At 50.5% G+C, this 16,242-nt stretch overlaps 2 long non-coding RNA genes across 4 annotated transcripts in view; both read left to right on the forward strand.

Annotated features, from left to right (window-relative positions):
- Positions 1 to 1,695: 1,695 nt before the first annotated feature.
- LOC136793569 (uncharacterized) lies at positions 1,696 to 10,841 on the forward strand. Its single transcript, XR_010839011.1, has 5 exons — positions 1,696 to 1,916; positions 8,660 to 8,735; positions 9,096 to 9,256; positions 9,896 to 10,004; positions 10,737 to 10,841. It is a non-coding gene; the product is annotated as an uncharacterized lncRNA (long non-coding RNA).
- Positions 10,842 to 14,251: 3,410 nt separating this feature from the next.
- The window catches only part of LOC136793568 (uncharacterized), a 39,467-nt gene continuing 37,476 nt past the window's right edge, over positions 14,252 to 16,242 (forward strand). For all 3 annotated transcript variants that reach the window (XR_010839010.1, XR_010839009.1, XR_010839008.1), the window contains exons 1-2: positions 14,252 to 14,436; positions 15,381 to 15,494. This is a non-coding gene — a long non-coding RNA (uncharacterized lncRNA). The remainder of the gene's footprint in view (positions 14,437 to 15,380; positions 15,495 to 16,242) is intronic.

The following is a 16,242-nucleotide window of genomic DNA, read 5'->3' on the forward strand; positions in this document are numbered from 1 at the left end:
TCATCCTATTAATACCCACACTGAAACAAAGTGAAGTTGGTTGTGTATAAACGCAGCCTGGGCCTCTGCCGCCCTGGCCCACTGGGACATGCTCAGGATGCTGGCTGGGGCAGCTCACGTCTTGTCCAGCTGCACCCAGATCTCCTGACACTCTGAAACGTCTCTGCCTTAAACAGCACTATCTTTTCTTCCCTGAGCAAAGTGCTTCGTCATTCCCCTCTGGGAGGAAGGTAGGGGATGAAACCGTGACCCAGAAAAATAGCCTGATCTCACCAAGGTCGTTACTGAAGGTCACGACCAAGCCAAGCAGAGCATGCAGTCTACTTCGGCGTTTACCGCCCTGAGCAGCCTGAAGATGCTTTTCTGGTCGATGATCTTAACTGCAGGAAAGCAGGTTCAATACCCAGGCTTGGGGGGAAAGGGATTAGTGTCTGAGAGCCCCGAGAACCTCCCCTGCTTGTAGCATTCCACAGTCTCTGGGCTCAATGACTTTTTTTTTTTTTCTCCTCTCAGAGATGGAAAGTACTGGAGTATTCCCCTTTGATGATTTAAAAGTGTGTACCTTTTGCTCTTTCCTCTTTATATCCAGCCCTCTCCTTTCTCTGGGCTGCTTTTACACCCGTTTCCATAGCAACCACCTCTATTGCATCCCTGCCTGCGAAGAGAAACCTTGCAGCTGTTAGTAGGGATCCAACACCTTCCAGGAGCTATTCTGACTCCCTGTCTGCTTCTCTCCCCGACTAATTTTCTTGCCTTTCTTCTCGTGACAGCTGCCCCTTCCTCCAAGTACCTGCAAGCCCTTGGGGATGGCTCCCCTCCTCCATGTGAGCCTGAGGATAAGCGGGGAGAAGGCAGATGCTGGAAGAGAAGGCAGAAATCTCTAGGTCTTATTATAAATCTTAATTCTTCATGTGGCTTCGACACAACATGCTGAACATAAAAGCTCTCAGGAGTGGAATCAAAGGCCCTGAGGCCCTGAGAGCAGTGGGGTTAGGCTCTCCAATCGCTGTTGGACAAGCATCCTTACCTGAAGCCTGGCGGAATACACAGAGGCTGCCTTGGCCATCTTTACTACAAATCCCACTCAGCTCTCTCTCCAGTCCCCACTCACCTCTACCCCAGCCTCGTGACAAGCTCATGACCGTACCTGTGTCCTTGAATGTCTTCATTCTGTGTATTCCCCCAGAGAGACCAGCCTCCGTTCCTTACTGGTTTGGAGAACAGGGCAGACGTTCAAATTCAACACACACACACACACACACACACACACATTTATCAGGGCTTTGAAGACCCCCAACAACTGAATCACCCACCTCCCTCCCAGGGCCAGGCTCAGCTGGCCATCTGGGAAGGCAAGGGAAATGGGTCTCCATCAGTGACCTCCCGAAACCGTTCGCAGATTCTTTGCCCACCATTCCTCCTTGGAACTGGATATTATTCTTTTGATTACACAAGCCTGACAGCCTGATCATAATAAACATGTAACTGAAGAGAACCTATTCCTTTCCAGCAGCATTATTTATTCACCTAAAGCAAAGGCTGAGCTATATTTAGCATCTGATGTCAGTGGGTTGTTTGGATTCTTGGAAACTGGCAGGAAGCCACCTCTCACATGATATATGAAATCACTGATAAATGCTTCTTTTCACCAAAAGAAAAACAGCTTAATAGATGCGGCCTTTTTCTGCTCTCCCCTCCCCTCCCTCCGTCTCCTCCACCATCCTCTCGCCCGCCCTTTCTTCGTCTGGGATTTGTCTTTCTGTGGTACAGCTCAGCAGAGCCTGTGAAGTGGAAATGAGTTGCTCAGTATCACAGATCAAAATGAGGCTGTTGAGATGCTCAGGATGGTTTTTTCCTCTCCTAGATCCTGGAAGGCTGCCAAAGCGCCAGTGAATCAGACACAGACGCACAAAAAGGCAAGTCTATACAGCCGTGGCTTTATGGGGCCGAGCTTTTATGGCGGAGCACAAGCTCTGGGTTGCTGTTTTGCAGGCGAAAATGGGAAGTAGATAGTGATTCAGGATTGTCATTAAGTGTGAAAACAGTCCCGGTACAGATTATGTGTAATAAACCAAATAGAGGGAGAAGCTGTAAGAAGCTCTGGATTTACCACCCTTAGATCAGCCTTGGGCCACATCAGGTTCAAGCTCTTGATTTGTGTGGTGGTTAATAATACCTAGAGCTTGGAACAAATCTTTCTGTCTTCCCTCTATCTTCTTTGCCACGCACTGGGTCTATCATACAAAGCTGGTGGAGGCGTTGGACGGGGTTGTGCATGTGAAATTAAATTAATTCTCGCCCTCCTGCAGAGATCAGTTTATATGGCCCGAAGCACAGGATTTAATTACCCTTATCTTAGCTCCTGTAAGAACCAACATCACTATTGATCACGGATTCACCCAGCCCCTCTCACCATCAGCTGTAACGTTTAACTCAGGACCCGCAGCCGAAGCCAGGTGGATAGTCTGGCTGGCCGTCGCAAACAGGGAAGCGGCACCTCCAGCAGTGGTTTATTTACATTTCTTTGTCCTGAGCTCCACCCAGTGACCCCGAGTTCTGACACTGGAAGGTATTGTGAAGACAAGAGAAGGGCTTGCTTTCAGCCCTCTAGCATCTTGGGTCCCTTCATGAAGTTCCCCTCTATCATGTACTCTGTCAAGCGGTCCTGGCTGGGTGATATCGACCATGGGCGTGTGAGGGACTTGGAGAGTTTCAAAACACCTGCGGCAACAGTGCCTTCAACTGGCCCTTCTCCCACACCCACACGTGCATGCAACGCTCCTCTTCAGCCCGGGTGAGAGAGAGGAACAGGAAGGGAAGAGGAGGCAGTTCGAGTAAGTGAAATCCGTGCGCTCTGTGTCACTGTCTTCACATCTCACGAGGCAGGGGAATCGGTGGATGGAGGGTTGAATAGACAAACAAACAAATGGGCTGACGGACGGATGGACCCACTCCTCAGTCAGTAAGAAAACCCACAAAATATACACTGGTTGTAGTTCGAAGCTGTTTTCCATTCAGCCCTTCAATTAGCATTCATTGGGGGCTCCAAAATGAGAACTGCAGGTGAGTGAAAGTCTTTGTTTTCACCGGGATAATTTTTTAATTCTTAAAATGAGGGGTGCGGGGGCTTCCCTGGTGGTGCAGTGGTTGAGAGTCCGCCTGCCGATTCAGGGGACACGGGTTCGTTACCCGGTCCGGGAAGATCCCACATGCCACGGAGTGGCTGGGCCCGTGAGCCATGGCCGCTGAGCCTGCGCGTCTGGAGCCTGTGCTCCGCAGCGGGAGAGGCCGCAGCAGTGAGAGGCCCGCGTACCGCAAAAAAAAAAAAAAAAAAAAAAAAAAAAAAAAAGGGGGTGCGGGACCCAGATGACCTGTCAGCTCCCTTCCAGATTCTGAAATGTTAAGGTTCTGTAATTGGGTGATTCTGTGGCTTTATGAGTCACCTGGGGTAAATTAACTCTTTTCTGAGAGGTAGCTGGCCTCCTCTCCCCCGAGGTGAGGTGAATGAGCTCTGTCTCAGACGCAGATGCTTCTGGAACACTCCCTGCAGGGGCGACTGCCACTTGTCCGGGCCCCGAAGGAACCAGTAAAAACCCTTACGCGGGATGAGCGTTTGGTCCCACTAAGAGCACTGCTCACTTGGGCTCTTTGTAGGGCCACATCGTGTTTATAATGGCGATGACGGTTTCTGTTTTATGCGAGGAGTTGTTCTTTTGGCCTGAGCCGCTTGAGAAGCTGACTACCGTTTCTATCAGCCCCAGATCTCACATAGAATAGTACCGTGGCCTCTAGCAGAGTGGCACACGACAGTGACAGAAACCCACTTGCTCATCTCTGGACGCTGGCCAGGGTTTTCCTAGCACTGGGCCGAAGCCATGGTCTGTTTTGTCATAGTAGCTTGAATGGGGATTAGTAAGACTAGATGCAAGTCAAGACAGAGAGAGACTGAGACCGTTTAAAGACTTGATTATACTCACGGTTCCTTGGGGAGAACATCAGACACGATGCAAGGTCACATGGGGAAGCACCAGGTCAGTCCAGAGACGGAGGCAGCTGGGGGGACCTGTGGGCAAGAATCTTCATGTGGTTTCCATGGCAAGGAATGGGTGAGGTAGGGCAATGAAGCTTAGATTTGACCAGCTATGTTTGAAAGCGGCACCCTGTGAGAGTCATGTTCACTGTGACTGTTAGAGTATATAGTTTAAAGCTATCTGAGGACTCCTAATGTTTATAGGGGTATCAGTCAGTGTGCTTCAGAGAAACAGAGCTAGTAATGTGCACGCGTGCGCACATGTGTGTGCAGAGAGAGAAAAAGGAAGAGCGAGAAAGACTGATTTTTAAGGGATTGGTTCATGCAGCTTTGGAGCTTGGCAAGTCCAAAATCTGCAGGGTAGGCCAGCAGGCTGGAGACCCGCAGAAGAGCCAGTGCTGCAATTCCAGTCCAATTCCAGGCTCTCTGCTGACACAATCCCCTCTTCCTTGGGGACCATCAGTCTTTTTTCTATTCAGTCCTTTGACTGATTGGATGAGAACCACCCACATTACAGGAGGGCAATCTGCTTTACTCAAAGTCCAATGATTTAAATGTTAATCTCATCCAAAAACCCCCTCACAGAAACATCCAGAATAATGTCTGACTAAATATCCGGGTACTGTGGTCCAGCCAATTTGACACGTAGAACTGGCCATCACAATGAGAGTCACAGTTTGCTCAGGGGTACCTAATAGGTCCTTAGGTGGCTATTAAAGCATCACTTTCCAGAAATGTATTTAAAATTAATACACAATCATTGACTCCATAGAGGCAGGATATCTGAGGTGTCCTCACCTTCCCAACCTTCACCCAGGTAACTTCACAAGCACCTCCGGAAAGCACCTCGTAGCTTACAAAACACATTCACTCCCATCCTCTCCTTGATTCTCACAAGGGCCCACGAGGTCAGCATTCCTGTCTCCCTGTCAGAGTCGAGAGAACACGAGTGGAGAGGTGAGGTGGCGTGACCTACCCAGGTCAGACAGTTCACAAGTGGAGAAAGCCAGGCTGGACTCCAGCTTCTGGTTCCAGACGACAGGACCTGGATTTCAGTAGCAACTACTATGTGCCAGGCCCCACTCTGGATGCTTCCATGCAGTAATTTGCTCAATGTTCTGAGCAACTCCGTGATAGAGCCGTCACTCCCCAGGCAGGGAGGCTGAGGCCCCTCTCACTGCATCTCATGTCGAGGGCTGGGATCCGAAGCCAGGCTGGGGTCCGCGATCCTAATTGTCCCCTCTTCCACCACCACCACCCATCCAGGGCTAGTGCTACTCTCTCCTCCTGGCCCCCCAGCCAATGCACTGCTACCCCCCCCCCCAGTCTATCCCTGGAAACTATTGATAATGATCTTGGTGGGCAGAGTACCTGAAAGCAATAAGAGAAGGTTGCATAAAGATTTGGAAGGAAATACAGAGAAACCCCCAAAGTGGGACAAGCTATCAAAAGGATCGCATCACAAGCGTCACTTCTCAAAACATCCTATGTAGGATTGGTCCTGGGTGCCCTAGCTCATCAAGAGGGGCCCCGGGGCCTTGCTTCTCTCTGCAGCTTGCTTATCTCCCAGCAGGACCCCCTTTGCTCTGTCCCCATATTACTTACTTGGCCCCGGTCCCGTCTTCCCCATGATCTACCAAACGTGGGCAAACAGATGCCTTCAATAAACTTGTACTGGTGCCAGGCACTGTGCCGAGGACCAAGAGCTGAGGCGTGAGGAGGGATGTGGGTCCTGCCCTCGAGGCACTCACAGCCCGACGGAAGAGGCAGACCTGCCAACAGGCGGTACCGACCCGACGGCAGGGAAGCCGGCCCAGTCGCCGCATCAAGCCAACTACCCTGGACCCACAGCACAAAGCGTCACCAGCTCTGCCCCCGGGATGCCTGCAGCTTTGTCTGGAGGGGAGGGTTGACCTGCAGCTGAGCGGACAAGTCCACAGATGGATGAATGAGGGAAGGGCAACCAGGTGGAGAGAACAGTGTGTGCAAAGACCCAGAGGCCCGAGAGCATTCAGTTCTGCTCAGCTGGCATATATAACATATGTTGTCAGGGCCGGCAAGGCACAAAAGGCGGGTGGGAGAGATCGTCAGCAGCCTGGTATCCCACCAAGAATGAGCTGGGATTTGTTCCCCTTGAAATAGCCTGCCTGAGCCTTATGCAATATCCCACTGGTACTCCTGAAGCTTTGTGAGCCATGTGTGAAGGGCTGATATGCTCCGGCTAGTTATTAGGCCCTGGGAAGGAGCCTCAGGGCGTGCAGAGAGGGCCGGATGTTGGTTCCTGACCTCAAGGCATACATAGGCTAGGCGAGGAGTAAGAAACATGAAACATTATAGGCGACGGGCAGGAAGAGTAATTAAGCGTCAGGCAGTACGGCCTCCATCATGAGTGTGGTGAGAGAGGTGGTGAAGACATGGGAGAGATGCTGCCACGGGCAGATTATAAATCAGGAAAAGCCATTGCTTCCTGCTGCTAAACTGGGTACAGCCCTGCCCCTTGACCTTTCCAGGAGCCTCTGTCCTTTTGCTTAGAGGATTCTCCAAACACAGCCTTACCAGTCCTCATCAGCGTGGGGACTTCTTTCCCTTTTGGCCTGTACCCTCCAGCTTCCCCTTATCCAAGTGGGGTTTTGCATCCTCAGCCGGACTTCATCGGAGCCTCACTGTGTTTAGATCTGGGTTTCAGATCCTCTTACTTCGCAGGGTTTCCTAACACCACCCCAACTCCTCTGCTTAACACAGCCTGGAGCATAAAGATATTCTAACACAGGCTTGCATAGTGGAGATTTCCATGTGAGGCTTCTTTTACAAGTGGCCCTATTTCTGCGGGAGCCGGTCATCTGTTACGGAGCCCTCTGAATGCGCTTGTCTGTGGCCGGTAGAGAGTTCCTTGGTCTGCAGCTCAGCATTCCTAGGGCTGTTGCTTCAGAGCAAAGCAGTGCCTTTGCGTGTATCTATTACAGAGACATTAACCACATGCATGGCCCATCTTCTCCCTTACGCAGAGCAGCCAAGGTGATTGAAACGCGACATTTTAAACCCAAAAGCAAATTACAGCAAGGAATCAGTGTGAAATTACTATCCTCTGCTTGGAGTTCCTTTTTAAAAGTCAGGCAGCAGAGCCCAGGAGAAAAGTTGGCCTGTCAGACAAGCCCATTCAAGCTTGCAATTCCGCTGTCATTTGCCCGACGGGCTTGTGATAAAGAACAAGGATAAAAAAAATCTGCCAAAAATAGTGCCACTGAGAAACCAACACCCAGGCAAACTCAGGAGCCGACACCGCCTCAGCTCTGCCCTCTGATAGGACGGTGGCACCAAGGACTTGTTCTTACAGGGGTGTCGTGTGAACTCCCATTTCAGCACCAAGGAGACGTGGAGAGGAAGGGCTGCAGAGACCTCCAACTGTGAACCCCCGAAGAATGGGAAGGGAGAACAAAGTTTACATTGAAAATCTTGACTTTCCAAATAGCATGTTGAGGCAGACTCACACAGGCAGGTTGGCTGCCGGTCTGGGACTCTGCTGGGGCGGCTGCAGCCTGGAGATTCATCTAGAAAGAATATAACACTGAGCTTCCTGCTATTTGTACTTTTTCTGGGGCTTCAGTTCCCAGAGTGGTACCCTAGGGGCCTGAAGGAAACAGATGCCCCCTGAGTAGCCGGGAGCCATGGGGCTCAGGAAAATGGTCCAACCCGTGTGCTCTGGAAAAGCTCACAACCGCGTGGTAGCAGGAGCTCTGGATCGCTGGGGACGCACAGCCCCTGCTCGGCCTGGGCTCTGTCACAGGCTCTTGGTGGGGAGGTGGCAGGCTGACTTCCGGGCTCTGTGCCCCTGTGCCCCTGCTCTTGGGGGTGAGACAGGAGGACACCCTACCTGCTAGGTGACTGAGTTTAACGCCCGTGGAGGTGAGGTCGCGCCCATATACCGAATCAGATTTTGCTGTTTCAGCAAAATGTTTATTGTGTCCCTGGGAGTGAGGTGCTTCCTTGGAACTCCCTAACTGCCCTGACAGGTAGGTCTCAGCTCCAGTGTGCAGGTGAGACCACTGAGACCCAGAAAGGTTCACTAATGTGCCCCAGTCCACACTGCTAGGAAGTGGTTGGTCCAGGAGTCAGATCCAAGTCTTTGGGACCCAAGGCCAGTGCTTTCCATGAGAGACATTCACCCAGCCTGCTTCAGAGGTGGCAGCTCCCACACAAACAGGGACCGTCGTGTGATCCGCCTTCACCTCCACGGTGTAGCATCTCTGGATGGACACTTTGTCCCCATCTTCTTGTCTTGATGTCCCATCACCCATTTGCCATGGGGAAGCACTGACCAGATTATAAAGTAGCCGCAGGGAATTCCCTGGTGGTCCAGTAGTTAGGACTCAGCGCTTCTACTGCAGGGGGTGTGGGTTCGATCCTTGGTCGGGGAACTAAGATCCCGGAAGCCTCGCGGCCAAAAAGTAAACATTAAAAAAGTGAAGTAGCCGCAAATAACGGGCAACCGTAAAACCTGATTTGTGTCCGGTTGATCAAGACCCCCGGAGGAAACAACCACAGGAGCTGTGGGGTGTCCAAAGTGGTAAACGTTTCCCAGGAAGGACCCCTCCAGGAGCCACAGCTTCAGAGCAATCTATTTTCTAACAGGCACCGAAGAAAGGCAGTCATCAGCACGATTATCACTGCCATCACCCTCGGCACGAAATGCAAGACTTCACATCTGGTGGGTGGTCCTAATCCCTGGGACGTTGGAGAGCTCACAGGGGCCGGGCTGTCCCCACTCCTGGCTGTCTGTCTTGTGTGTCACTCACAACTGCCTCTTGCAAACAGAGCATTCCCTGGGGAGGTTTCCCCGGGGACACTTTTCTTTGGCGTCCTTTAACAGCTGTCACACTGTCCCAGTTGTTTTTCAAGAAGGAGGTCTCCAGAGTTTCATTGAGGCAGACTTGAACTTGACCCTGCCGTGTTGATTTGTTCCCTTTCATCTCTCCCTGGGAAACGGGTGCCAAACCCTGGGTGCCCATGGGTGGATCCTGGCCGCCTCTCAGCCTTGGCAGCTCATCACCTGTTGTTTCCTACCCAGAATATGCGTTTGGACGTGTAAGGATTTCAGCAGTTCCTGCAAAGGCAAACTTCTCTGGAGGAACCTGAGATTTCTTCGGCGCGGACCAGCTTCACACCCCACGGAGCAGTCTTTCAGCAAAGGGTTTAAAGGGGGGCCACATAAGTAACGCCTTAGGTAAGGTAGGTGAGGGAGGCCACCATTCAGCACTTGATCTTGAACTTTGTATTTGCCAAGGGCTTTTCAGTCATTTCCATTAGCTATGACTCCTGAACGCCCTTAGGAGGTAGGCAGGAAGTGGTGTCCTCCTTTTGAGAATAAGGACGCGGGGAGGGAAGTATCCCCAGGGACACAGCCACGGAATGAGAAGGGTCAGAGGCCTTGGTGGGGAAGCGTTCCCCCTCGGCTTCCATCCCCGGCCCCGTGTGCTTCCAGCAAGCCACTGAGGAGGATGTTTCTGGAGCGTGGCTCTCGTCCAGGAATCATCCAACATGTTAGCTTTCTAAGAGCCGGGTCGAGGTCTTGGTCACTGTCACGTGGCGTATGAGGTACAGCCCCAGAGAGGTAAGTGCCGCGCAGTAAATCACAGAAGGCTGAGCAAACTGCTCTGCACGGAGAAAGCAGGCTCTCGTTCCCCAGCCACTCCCGCGCCAGCTTTGAAGCGAGGTATATTTTTAAACACAAGCCTCGTACAGAAAATTTCCCTCGCGTGTCCCCATAGCCTACTAATGGGGCAGCTGCTGGCAACCGATACCACCAGCCCGTGCTCAGGGCTGTGTTCTCAATTGTTCTTTCTATTCTTGTTCCCTGGCATACGACAGGGCTGCTGTCCTGGGACACTGCAGGCGACTGACGAAAATGGTTGCAGCCGGTTCTTGCCTGCTCTCAATTTCAAGACTCTCTGATTTCGTTCAGACGCTGGGCCTGTAGGTCTGTGTCCATTTACCGAGTGGGTAACTTCTATTTTATTTTATTTTATTTTATTCTTCAGGCAGGTTCCACAAAACTGCCCAATGCTTCCCAGAAGGCTGGGGTCCCTCTGCGTCATCACCCTGGGCTGAGAAGGGGCTGAAGTCAGAAAGCCAGCTGCCCCCCAGTGCCTGAGAAGGCGGCCTCTGTGCTCCTGCAGGATTTCACAGCGGGATCAAGTGCCTCTTGTCCCTCCTTTGCAAAATGAAAATAGCCATGTTGGGTCAACTTTACTTCTTCCCATTGCTCCGATTAGGATTTCTTTCCTTAGCAAGAGAAAAGAAAGTCACCTTACAAGTCCTAATTCGAATGAGTCCTCCACTTAATTTATTCAGGATATCCTCCTGAATTGTCCTGGTATGTCCCCGAATATTATTGTTGCTGTCGTTGTTGTTTTAAAGGAGCCATTTCTAGCCAGAGGCTGGAGGAGGTGCCCTTTGTCTGCCTCTGGGCTCTGTGGTCCTGGCCCTCACCAAGGGAACCATGCCTGCACTGCTGTGTTTATTTGAGTTATGTAATATAAACAGCTTCAAGGAGCTGGGCTCCTCCACTTTTGTTTTTAAACTCCGACTTCACTTGCCCTCTGCAGAGCTTGGCGCTTGGGTGGTTTCCTCCAGCCCTCTCTGTTTTGCTGCTAGAAAACAAAACAGCCTGCCCTTGACCCTTCCCTAGGACCAGCCCTTTCCTCCCCAGACCCAGCGATGAAATGAACCGCTGCTGATGCTGACTGCATCCTCAGAGGCTCGGCCTCGGCCAGGGGCAGAGGGGGCATCCAAACGGAGCAGAGACGAAGCGGTCGTGGGTAAGACTTTGTCTGTAGCTTCTTCACTGATTCCTGGCTCCCCTAAGTCAGGAGTATCCCTAGAACGTCTGAAACATAATTCCACTTAGCATATGGATTCAAACCCGACTCTTCAGGAACACAGCTGATGTGTAAAACACGTGATTGTAGTTAGGAGGAAAGTTCAAAAGTCACTGTGGACATCAGCTCTGCATTATTTTACTATTCGCATCCCCTTAAATCAAATACTTACAAAGTGTTTCATTGCTCATTAGACCAGGCTCATGGTTTATCCCCCTAATGATGCCACGCCGTGGAGAAAGCCTGCAGTCTTCTCGCTGAGTTTGGCTTGGCAAAATGGCATGCAAGGCACAGTTGGATTACAATATATTTTTAGTAACAGGTTTCCTAAGACAGCTCTCTAAGGGTTGAGTCACTGATTCCTTTATTTATACAGTTGTCCTAATGCAGATAACCAACATTTTCAGAAGAGTTATTCACTCTCAAATTTCTTATGGTGAGATTCCACCTCCATCTATAAAATTTCATTTTGCCATAGTCCATCTTTCTCTCTAATCAGCCCAGCGCGCATGCTTGCCAGCTGTCTATCGGGGTCCCCAGCCTTGGGGTGAGAAGGATGCCCTTTCCATAACTGTGAGTTTTGGAGGCAGGACTAAAAGGCAGAAAGCATAGAGGTTTGGAGAATCAAGTGCTCAGGGCGTGGAGGTAGGGAAGAGGAAGCCCGATGGCAGGAATGGCCTGGAACAGAGCAAAAAGAGCCAGGCGCATGTCCTTCCCCATTGGGTTCCCAGAAAACTACCAGAGAGAAAGAAAGGAAAGAAAGGAGAGGAGGGAGAGAGGGGAAGGAAGGAAGGAGAGAAAGAGAGAGAGAGAGAGAGAGGGAAAGGAAGGAAGGAAGGAAGAAAGAAAAAGAAAGAAAGAAAGAAAAAGAAAGAACAAAAGAAAGAAAGAAAAAGAAAGAAGAAAGCAAGCAGGGAAAGAAGAAAAATTATAGTAATTGGGGGGGCGGTGCTGGGGGATAGAATTGGAGATTTTTGCATCGAGAAATTCTTCCAGTTCTACCCATTGAAGCCCAGCCAGGGCCTCTGACAAAGCCACACAGCATCCTCTTGTCTCCTCAAGCCTTTCAGAATTTCTCTGCATTTTTCCAGCAACAGCTGCCAACTCTGGCCCAGCCTGTCATCTGCCAACTCGCAACCCTACCCGCCCATCTCCCTGTACATTTCTCCCCTTCAAGGTCAAGTCCCAGTGCACCTCAGCTCTTCAGGGCTCTCCCATGCGGTGAGAGCCTCGGCCCGCTGAGGCCCGGTGGGGCGGGTGGCGAAGGGGTGAGTCTGGAGGAAATCTGCTGGGGCCTAGGCTTTCTCACACATGTTTCAGATGTGCAGGGGTGTGATGGTAAACAGCGTCCTTGTCGCTGCCAGAGCCTGCCTTTCCACCCCGAGTCCTGTTCCCATCACCCTAGGGGTTCCAGTAATAGGGTGTAAAGCAAACAAAGAAAAACAGTAATCTGGGGTTCCAATTGCATTTTTTGTTTTTAGAAAATGTTAATGATAGGTTATGTGATTACCCTAGGTTTGGCTCTGCCCACTCTGTATTAAGCACATCTGGTATTTAGTAACAATATAAGTAGCAGGAGTTTTTTTGGCACTTGAAAATAAGCTCATCCAATGTTGCCATGCAGTTTGGAAACTCATCAGAAAGGCCAGCCAAACTTGTGGAGATACAAGACATTTTTTGTAGGCTGGGCAGCTGGCCAGGACAGCTAAAAAATGTGAATTGGCTCAGAACTGCTGCCACGCAAACACTTCTGGAAATTTCTGTGCTTGGGCTCTGCCAAATCCATTATGCACAACACGAATTACAAGAGCTTCTATCACTCCAAGCAGTTGCTTTCTGAGCTTAATTCTCCTATGCACTTATGAAACATATACACACAACCAAAATGAGAAAAACACCCCCTCCCCCAAATCCACTACCATTAAAGAAAAAAATTCTTTCCATCAGAGCTGCCAAGCTCACAACTTTTCCTGAATTAGGAGAAATAGCCTCAAACTTCGGTTTGAATTACATTAAATCTAACACGTGGGAGGCAACGGCGCTTCCTGGAAATTCTAGAAAGGAAGGATGTCTCACATCATGGAAACAGCCTAATATCGCCGTAGGAAAAGCAATGCAACAAAAGAACTTGGAAGGGGAAAAACATACACCTTACATTCGGCATGTCCAGTAATTGGGATCTGGGCCTGAATTGATTGGGATTTGGGATTTTTTTTTTTTTTTTTTTTTTTGAGGTACGCGGGCCTCTCACTGTTGTGGCCTCTCCCGTGGCGGAGCACAGGCTCCGGACGCACAGGCTCAGCGGCCATGGCTCACCGGCCCAGCTGCTCCGCGGCATGTGGGATCTTCCCGGACAGGGGCACGAACCCGCGTCCCCTGCATCGGCAGGCGGACTCCCAACCACTGCGCCACCAGGGAAACCCCAACTGGAGGTCTTTTTTGTCTTAGATAACAACGTCGATTTTAATAGGTCGAAACTCTAAGGTGTTCTAAGAGCTGATGGTCTCCACTATGTCATTTACACAGTGAATGAGTAACTAAATCACTATGCTAGTCTGGGCCTCAGTTTCCCTCTCTGTGTCCACTGTGGCCATTCTCCCAGCACAGGGGAAAGGTCGTGAGATTTGGCATCTGTCTCTGCCTTGGATTCCTGTCACTCTGTGACCTTCTTCAAGCGGCAATCTCCTGAGTCTCGGTATAGCATCCTCACTTGTAAAATGGGGCCAGTACCATCTGGCCCCTAGCTCGATGGTGAAGGACCAAATGTGATAACAATTACACAACTGCTTCACAAACTGTAGAGCAATATACGAATGTGGGTTGTTAATAGTACATTTCCAGTCCTAATTGTAGAAATTTGATCACTTAAAATACCAGGGACCTGACGTAGAGAGTGGAGGGACGGGTCGTAGCCGTGCCCATGCATGTGCAATGGAACCTGGCGATTTATCGGGGTCGGCAATGAGAAGGGATGCTCGCTTTCTGCAGCTGATATAAGACGACCTTTCTCAGCATAACCCTTCATTCAACTGTGTCCCCTGCTTCCGCTTCCTCTCCCTCTCCCTCTCCCTCCCGTCCTCTCACTTTTTTTTTTAAACATCTTTATTGGAGTATAACTGTTTTACAATGGTGTGTTAGTTTCTGCTTTATAACAAAGTGAATCAGCTATACATATACATTTGTTCCCATATCTCTTCCCTCTTGCGTCTCCCTCCCTCCCACCCTCCCTATTCCACCCCTCTAGGTGGTCACAAGGCACCCAATCACTCTTTTTTTTTTTTTTTTTTTTTGCGGTATGCGGGCCTCTCACTGTCGTGGCCTCTCCCGCTGCAGAGCACAGGCTCCGGACGCGCAGGCCCAGCAGCCACGGCTCACGGGCCCAGCCGCTCCGCGGCATGTGGGACCCTCCCGGACCAGGGCACGAACCCGCGTCTCCTGCATCGGCAGGCGGACTCCCAACCACTGCGCCACCAGGGAAGCCCCCCAATCACTCTTAATGTGCCGTTGGACTAGATTGACCTAAGATTGAAGGTGAGGTTGCCAGTGCTAATCAGATTTCCTTTCTCATTGTGAACTGCATCCCAGAACCGTAGCTCACACGAAGCAGTTAAACAGGTTTGGGCTTTTCACACACAAAGAAAGAAAAAAAAAAAGTGCTGGGGCCCCAAGAAAGCACTCTTGGCCTCATTTCTATCTGGCTCACATTGTCTGTCCTGTTCTTTCTTGAATTTGGATTACAGGACACATTTTTCTCAGCTTCCTTTTCTCATGTTCCTGGATCTTTGTTGTAGAATTGTAGGAAACACAGAGTCAGGGGAGCCAGCCAGAAAGGATCTCTCCCTTCCCGGGAAGGTCTGGGACTCCACCTCGGACACCACGTGTGCGTGGCGGCTGCCTTCCCACGGCCCCCTGCCTCCTCTCCCCCGTGACGGTCGTTGTTTTCTTCGTGATGGCCATCACTGGGGGATTTTAAATCCTGATTAATTCAAGGGCTTTTTCCTTTCTCAGTTGGAAGACAGTCCCCCTCCCCGCTCCCTGGGAAGCCGGGCCCCACCTGGTCCCCGTGCTCTGGGGCTGCCCAGGAAAGATCCAGGGCTTGTGAATCAGAGTGAGTCCAGCCACAGTGGAAGCGTGGACAGAAAGGAGCACAGAAGGCCACTGATCGGCCGCTGCAGAGGGAGAGGATGGAGGCTGGGGCTGGGGAAGGGGAGGGAGGACACTGCCACGCCAGCCACTGCCACGCCCGACAAAGACAGTGACACCAGGCAGGCGCACAGCTCACTCACAGCACAAGGGCGGCTTTGCCTGTCCAGCGCCCCAGAGGCCAGGTACTCTCTACCTGTTCAAACCGGCAGGCACCGAAGTTGGTGAGGTCACTAGGATGCCCATGGAATTTTCTGGAATCAGAATCAGACTGTGAAGCATTCCCCTGACATTGTAACACCCAGCCAGTCACCCCTGTCTTTACCTTTTAGGTTTCCCTCTGTGAATCATAGTTATAAATATTCATGGAGCATCCTTCCTTTCTCGGCATGTCAATGTGAACTATCTTCATTCTCGTGGGAGCTCTATCACCGTTTCGCTGTGAGGTAGGCAACATAATTATCCCTAATTTTCAACTGATGGGATGAAAGCTTGGGTGGGCAAAGCGGCCTGGCCCAGCTCGCAAACTGCAGTAAGTCGGGGGCTGCTATTTGGGGCATCCTGTAAAGTCACCACATGATCACTGCCTGGGGCTTTGCACTGTTCACTGCTCACCCCCATCCTGTTTCATTAATATTATTTTTGCATTGGATGTCAAAATGGGCTCCATACAGGATTACACACAGAAACGAATATTCTCAGTTCCTCCTACCTGTGAGCTCAGCTGTGTGCTGTGCTATGTCACCAGCCTTGTCCCCCCAGATGTATGGTGAGTCCTCAGAGCAGGTCAGGGATGTCCTCCACCTGGCCAGGCTTCCTCTCACTACCCTGCCTCATTCAGCTCACTAGGCATCATCACAGCTGCAAGAAAAGTCCACACTAACGAAGTTAATATTAGAAAGGATCACTAAAATGTAACCTTTCAGGTCAAATCCATGGATTTGGATTTATCCAAATCCACTTATCCATGGATAATAAGTGTTGAATGGACAAACCATTCCATCTGACTTCTTTTAAATTTATTTTTTTGTTGAAGTATAGTTGACTTACAGTGTCATGTTCATCTCTGCTGTGCAGTAAAGTGACTCAGTTATACAGATATATACATTCTTTTTCATATTCTTTTCCAAATTATGGTTTATCACAGGATTTTTTTTTTTTTTTTTTTGCGGTATGCGGGTCTCTCACTGTTGT

This window comes from Kogia breviceps, chromosome 2 (assembly GCF_026419965.1).
Source record: "Kogia breviceps isolate mKogBre1 chromosome 2, mKogBre1 haplotype 1, whole genome shotgun sequence".
NCBI lineage: Eukaryota > Metazoa > Chordata > Mammalia > Artiodactyla > Physeteridae > Kogia > Kogia breviceps.